This window comes from Pseudochaenichthys georgianus, chromosome 9 (assembly GCF_902827115.2).
Source record: "Pseudochaenichthys georgianus chromosome 9, fPseGeo1.2, whole genome shotgun sequence".
Classification (NCBI taxonomy): domain Eukaryota; kingdom Metazoa; phylum Chordata; class Actinopteri; order Perciformes; family Channichthyidae; genus Pseudochaenichthys; species Pseudochaenichthys georgianus.
In genome coordinates this window covers 18210466-18218216 of record NC_047511.1, presented here as the reverse complement: position 1 = coordinate 18218216, position 7751 = coordinate 18210466, and positions in this window count along the sequence as shown.

Genomic DNA, 7751 nt, shown 5'->3' with positions numbered 1-7751 from the left:
CCTGTTATGTTTCTTTGAGGTATTTTCTGTTGACCTCTTTTATAGGCCTTGCTATTATATGATGTTTGGATTTTTGGGTAAATAAAAACCCTAGTTTATTTAAACCATTCCTGTGTCCTGTTGTCTTACTGCTTGGTCCCTGACAATTGGTTGCAGTAGTGGGATCATTCAGTGGAGGATACAGGTGTTTTTTTTCACTTTCTTTTCTTAAAAAAAAAAGATGCAGCGTGGAGGGAGAATTACAAGGAAACCGGGAGGACCGACAAGCCTTTCAAATATCCAGGAGAAGCAAGCCAGTAGTGAAGAGGAGGACAATGGGGCCTCTGGAGTGGTAGAAAGGTAAGGAGCCATCCATGTCGGACCTGGTGGCCCTGCTTCAGGCTCATATGGGGCAGACGGAGGCTCAAGCGGCAAAGCAGAGCAAGATAATTACAAGACAGGAACAGCGGTTTGAAACAATGCAACAGCAGTTTCAGCTTTTGCAGTTAGAAGTTCAGGCCAGAACATCTCCAGTACCAGATTCTCTGTCCGCAGACCCTGATCTATCAGAGGTGGAAGTCTTACCATCCACCAGCAACCATCCTCAGGTGCAAGCTGAGCTTTTTACCATGGCTGCCCATCCAAACCTTGCAGGTCAGTCTCGCACACACCATGAGCCCAGAATGGAAAGATTAACAGACAATGATGGCATTGAACACTTTCTGATTACATTTGAACAGATTGATATACTGTAGCATGCCGGTGGCAGAAAGCAGATTGGGTTTTTCACTTGTTACCATTGCTTACTGGCAAAGCTAGAGGTGCTTATGTGCATATGGACATTGATGATTCCCTTGACTATGACCAAGTAAAATCAGCTGTTCTTTCTAAGTATGACATCAACCCTGAGACCTACAGGCAAAGATTTCGTTCCTTGGAATTTAACCCTGATGAGAGCCCCAAGGAGTTGTATGTAAGACGCAAGGAACTTTATGGGAAATGGATCCAACTGCAGGTCTCCCTTAAAAAAGAGATCATTGATCTCAATGGGATTTTACCTGGATAAATAAAGGTTTTTAATTGAATTTTAATTGAACCAAAAGGTAAACCCATGCATGAAATTGGTGAAATAATCATACTAGAGAAATATTTGAGAATGTTGTCCCCTGAGCTTCAAGTCTGGATCCGAGAGCGTGACCCAGGATCGGCGATGGAGGCTGCTGGACTGGCTGATGTCTTTGTTGCTGCCCGTAATAAAGGACAACAATGGAGCTATAACTCATGGAGTTCAAAGGATCGACACAAACCAGCTCGACAGTACGATCAGGAGGCACCCTCCGGTGTGGGTAAACCTCCCATGTGGGAAAAGCAGTCAGCTAGCGGCCCATTTAAACCTCTTGGTAAAAAGCCAATTTGTTATCTCTGTGGAATAGAAGGCCATATAAAACCTATGTGCCCCCAAAATGCAGCCAAAATGACACAAATGTGCTTTGTGCCTCACCCTCATATTGAGCATGTGCGTAAGGATGACCAGTCTATTAAGATGACACTCATAGAAGTTAATGGACAGATTATCAAGGCCTTGCTGGATTCTGGGAGTAGTCAGACTCTTGTACACCGGAAGTTTGTACCACCCAACATTATTAGCACAAGAGACACGATCCCAATCTGTTGTGTGCATGGAGATGAGAAAAGCTATTCAACAGCTGACATGTACATAAAAGTAGAGGGTCAAACTTACCTCTTGAACATTGGGGTTGTTGATCATTTGCCTTATCCAGCGGTGCTGGGGCGAGATCTTCCAGTGCTGTTTGATTTGTTGGAGGGGAAGCAAAGCCAAAAATGTAATGTTGTAGTTACTAGAGCACAGGCAAAATCACCAAATGAGCACTCTGAGACTCTTAGTGCTTTACCTTTTTTCAATCAGGAGCTTGACACAACATCTGGGAGACCTCGGAAAACTCGCAGACAGAGGAGGCAGGAAAAGTTCCAACACACAGTTGTGAACCCACCATCCAGCACTGAGCCAGATGTAACCTTACAGTTTCAAATGCCAGCCAATATCATGGAAATGCAGAAAGCTGATCTATCCCTAGTTTCTCTTTTTCAGACGGCGAAGGAAAAAGAGCCAGGGGCTGAGCTGGACTTCAACGAAGACGAGTATGTTCTGCAAAATGGCATTCTCTACCGTCAGCAGGGGTCGGTGTTGCAGCTAGTGGTTCCCCAAGCAGTTAGATACAACATTCTCTCTTTGGGGCACTCTATCCCCTGGGCTGGGTAAGCATAAAACCATAGCTCGCATCCAACGCTATTTTCACTGGCCTGGCCTGGGAAGAGAGGTCACTCAATTCTGCAGAAGTTGTCCTCAGTGCCAAATAACATCTGCTAGAACCCCCTCCAGAGCTCCCCTCCAGCCTTTACCCATCATTGGCACCCCATTTGAGCGCCTTGGGATGGACATTGTTGGTCCTGTTGAGAGGAGCAAGGGGGGAAACCGGTACATGCTGGTCATAACAGATTACGCCACAAAGTACCCAGAAGTTTTTCCATTAAAATCCATAAAAGCAAAATCAGTTGCTTTCTGTTTGGTTCAGTTCTTTTCAAGAGTAGGTTTCCCCTCATGAAATATTAACTGATCAGGGAACTAACTTCATGTCCACTCTGCTGAAACAGGTGTATCACTTGCTGGGTATTCGGAGCCTGAGGACCACACCATATCATCCCCAAACTGATGGATTGACGGAGCGTTTCAACCAAACCCTGAAGCAGATGCTACGGAAGTTTGTCAACAACAGTGGCACAGACTGGGACCAGTGGCTGCCATACCTCCTCTTTGCTTATAGAGAAGTACCCCAAGCCTCCACTGGTTTCTCTCCATTTGAACTTTTGTATGGACATGAAGTACGAGGACCTCTCTCACTGTTGAGGGAGATTTGGGAGGGAAACAAGGCGAGGGATGATTCTGTTGTATCCTATGTTGTTCAGATGAGAGATCGATTGGAGAAAATGAGTCAGCTTGCCCAATCTCACATGGCAGTGGCCCAGCAACAGCAGAAGTCCTGGTATGATCGGTCAGCTCGGCAAAGATCCTTCAACCCAGGACAAAAGGTACTAGTTCTCCTCCCAAGTGATAACAGCAAGCTGTAGGCAAAGTGGCAGGGACCATTTGAGATCAAGAAGCAACTCGGGCCCACAACATATGAGGTATCGACCCCTGGGAAGCTACGCTCCAGTAGAGTACTACATATAAATCTCTTGAAAGAGTGGGTGCCGCGACCTGAACAAGGAGCAAGAGTGATGCTCATCAGGGATGTGCAAGAGGAAGAGGAAGTGGAGGAGCAATACCTATCTCCAGGGGGGGCTACGGTGAGCCATGACCTCAGCCACCTCTCAGAAGACAAACAGCTTCAGGTGAGGACAATCTGTAGGTCAGAATTATTTCAGGAGAATCCTGGGAGAACAGATATTGTTGAGCATGACATTGTGGTTAGAGAAGGTGCTTCTGTGAGACGGCTGAGTTACAGGATTCCGGAACGCCTGCTGGCGTCACTGAAAAAGGAGGTCGATCTGATGCTGTCCCTGGGGATCATTGAGATTTCGCAAAGCGAGTGGTGCAACCCAGTGGTCCTTGTGCCAAAGAAGGATGGCATTCTTAGGTTTTGTATTGATTTTAGGTACCTGAACTCAATTTCTTTGTTTGATTCTTATCCAACACCAAGAATCGATTAACTGCTTGAACGGCTTGGAAAAGCCACATAATTGGACGCGGTGTGATACGGCCACGGGTCAGCAAGATGCAGGCCATCGAGTCATGTCCTGTGCCACAAACAAGGAAGCAGCTCCGATCTTTTATGGGCATGGCAGGCTTCTACCACCGCTTTGTACCACAATTCTCTGCCAGGGCAGCTCTACTCACAGACCAGACTGGATCCCGGTCTTCAAATCAGATACAGTGGACAGAGGAGTCCTTGGCAGCTTTTCACGACATCCAGGGATCATTGAGTAAGAAACCTGTTCTTTACAGTCCAAACTTTGATGAACATTTTATCTTGCAAACGGATGCTTCTGATAGGGGTCTGGGCGCTGTGCTTCTCCAGGGGTCATCAGACGACCGCCATCCAGTGGCCTACATCAGCCGGAAACTGTTCCCCAGGGAGGTCAGGTATTCAACCGTGGAAAACGAGGCACTGGCTATCAAATGGGCCCTCGACTCTCTCCGGTATTACCTCCTGGGTAGAGAATTCACCCTGGAGACTGATCATAAAGCGCTTCAGTGGATGGGAAGGATGAAGGATACCAATGGAAGGATTACCCGGTGGTACCTGGCACTGCAACCATTCCGCTTTAACATTCAGCACATCCCAGGCAAGGACAATGTCACAGCCGACTACCTCTCTCACTGTTTCAGCGAGAGTCTTGAAGGGGGGAGTGTGTGATGGCCACAGCCACACAGGGTAAACCAACTACACTGCATCCTCATCTTCAGTGGTTTTGCTCCAGTGCAGCTACAATAAAACATGCCAATTAACACCACACATTTGCTCTAAATGTTACCATGTCCATTGGAGGAGGTTACTTCCTGGTTCAGCAAAGGGTGTGGCCGAGCGCTGAGGACTCATAAATACTGCAAGGAGCCAATTGGGACAGATTGGGACAAACCACCTGCTTCCATGTCAAAGGGGGGATTTGGGTTTTGTCAGTGTCCTTTGTATGATGTGACTATTAATTATCCCTTGGGTTCAACTTGGTTTGGCCAAGCCACTATATAGGTTCCTTGGTTTTTCATTGTAGCAGGTCCGTTTTGTTGAGTTAACACCTGTTATGTTTCTTTGAGGTATTTTCTGTTGACCTCTTTTATAGGCCTTGCTATTATATGATGTTTTGTGGATTTTTGGGTAAATAAAAACCCTAGTTTATTTAAACCATTCCTGTGTCCGTTGTCTTACTGCTTGGTCCCTGACAATCTTAAAAAGTCTGCAAACTGTATTACATTATATTAAGCATTCCAAAACTGTTTGATTTATTTCTGGTGAAACAGATGTGTGTAACTTCAGCTGTAGTCCACAAAACACCATAGTGCAGCATGTACTAACCACATTTCATGCATGTACACGCATGTATCTGCATTAACAGAGATGTGAGGTTAAAAGGTGCACTTGGAAGGATTTCAATCAAATGTCCCGATATAACCTTTAGAGTTTAACTTAAATGTACCTGAGGGGCATTTTGGTTTACAGAATTTTGAGAAGTTATATTTTTAAATAATATAAAAGACATGTCCCTATTGTACTAGGGGTGGCCTATTATCCTCCCATTATCTATATGTAAAATAAGAAAAATGTCTGAATATATTTCCTCAAATGTTTGTCAAAAAAAGTAGATAGTAAAGCTAATGTTTGTCCCATCTAATGAAAAGTATGTTTAAAATTATAATGTTTGCTGGTGATATATTAAATGGAGTGTCCAGTTTCTTTACAAGGGGAACTATTAATTAAAAAAACATATCCAGTTCCTTATTTTTGAGAGTGAGAATTCAGTGGTTGGACAAAATGTGTAAACTAAAAAAATGGTTAGCCTATGGTAATTTTAAACATTTCATAAAGAACAATAGCCTACATCTAATAAGATATTTCCGTGTCTGGATCATCATTTAACTAAGATTTAGGGTTAAATATGACAAGCTTCAAAAAAGTTAATCTCAGAACTGTCCAAAGTGTGTGGGATATTTCACAAAAAGCTTGAGAAATATCAATGTCTGTACACTTAGTGAACGGATGATTAGCATTATTTATATGTTCAAAGGCATTCTTCATTAGCCTTGTTTGAAATAAAGTTAATGTAATACTATTTACTGTAGCCAGGCCTTTCTCCAATGTGTCTTTTTAAATTCAGACTCAAGAAAATGATCCCTCTGAGCAGTCCAGCATATAAATATATTTGTAGACTTTATTTTGAAAACCGGATATTGCGTACGCTGCACATTAACTGTAGCTTCTTCTAAATCAGTGACATTTCACCGGTCCGTTAATTAACTTATAGCTGTGTGAACGAGTCGAGTCCCCACCATGGACGTAACGGGAGCGTGCATGGACTTAGAAAAGGTGAAATAATAACTAAAACATCATCAGTTTAACAGTCGCCTGGGTGATGTTCTAACCAGAGCTATTTAATAGAGTTACGACACCGGAAGTCCAAAAACGGTTATCATCACGTGGTTCATGTAGACGAGGGATCGTTCCCCGGAAGTTCATGGCAGGCAATGTGAATGCATTGATAACAGGAGATAGAACTACGATTTTTGTTAATTATTAGTGAATAAAGGTTTTGATTTGCAATATGTATACAACAAATCGATATGTGTATGTATTTACATCAATATGTTTTCAAAAATAAAATCGAATTTGCTAATAATTAATAAACATTTGCTAATGTGATAATATTAGGATTAGTGTGAACAACTAGTTTACATGTTACTAACAGTGCCTTGGTTAAAGAGCCTGTTGCTGTTTATGTATAGCTTTGAATTCTTTCAAACCAATATTATCTTCTTAAACTTGTATGGTTGTCAGGAGGATCACTTTCTAATGTTTATTGATACATTTAGAGGGAGGGGATCTAAAGTAATGCTTTACAATTCAGATTGGATTCATTTCTACCATTTTCTTAAATTCATGGTAGTTTCAGTAATCCCCTGGTAATTGAGGACACGAGTTATCTAAATGACTAATGTCGTCTTTATGGCTTTCAGAAAGGACAGGAGACCGACAGGATATGATGATGATGATAATGATGTTAAATGTGTTGCTTTAGGAACATCCATTGCAAATACATGGAATTCAATAAACATAGAAGAGCATATCATGCAGTTTGTCGGTGCCTTTTCCTCCGTGTTTTCCTGGTTTGCTGTGCTGCCTCCTCGTCGCCACCATGGTTTGCTGTGCTGCCTCCTAGTCGCCACCATGGTTTGCTGTGCTGCCTCCTAGTCGCCACCATGGTTTGATGTGCTGCCTGGGGATGCTCAAATCGCTCAGAGAAAGGAGTACGAATGTACGGCTTCCCCACTGACACAGAGCGGAGGAAAAAATGGCTGGCTCAAGTCAGCAGGAGCAATTTCACGACCAACAGCAACAAAATATGTGATTTATATACAAACACTGCATTTGCACTTTTTCACAAAACGAAAACCACACCATTGGGAGAGCTTAATGTTTTGTTTAATACAAAAAAACAGGGAAAGGCTTGAAAAACACTGAGAGTTGAGACTCAGGGTGCAGGGTGAGGGTCTCAGTGCAGGTATTCAGGCTCCATTGAACCCCCCTCTGGTTCTTGTGCTGAGAGAGGGAGCAACAGACAGGAGAAAGGGTTATACACACCTATATAGCACACCTATTGCCTTGGGGAGATAACGTGTTTACTTATATAAAACGGTAGTATTAAACGTACCTTGTGTTTTCACTCTCACTTAAGTCCCTATCCCTTTGCCATCAATCCAAAATCAGCTGGGCTGCAACATTATACATAATCACAAGGACACAATATGGCTCTGCTAAAAACACTCACTCTTACACGCACCAAAGTTATATTTATCTAATATTTAACTCCCTCCACCCCCGCATACAATCCCGTTTAGAAGCCCCTCTTCTCTAATTCAACATGTTGGACGAAATGACATAGAGAGAACGGAATTTACAATTAAAAGGCTGTTCAACGTGTGTTGCTAACTTGCTTCGGTATGCTAGCTTAATCTGTTATCTGTAAACGTTCCCTAAATC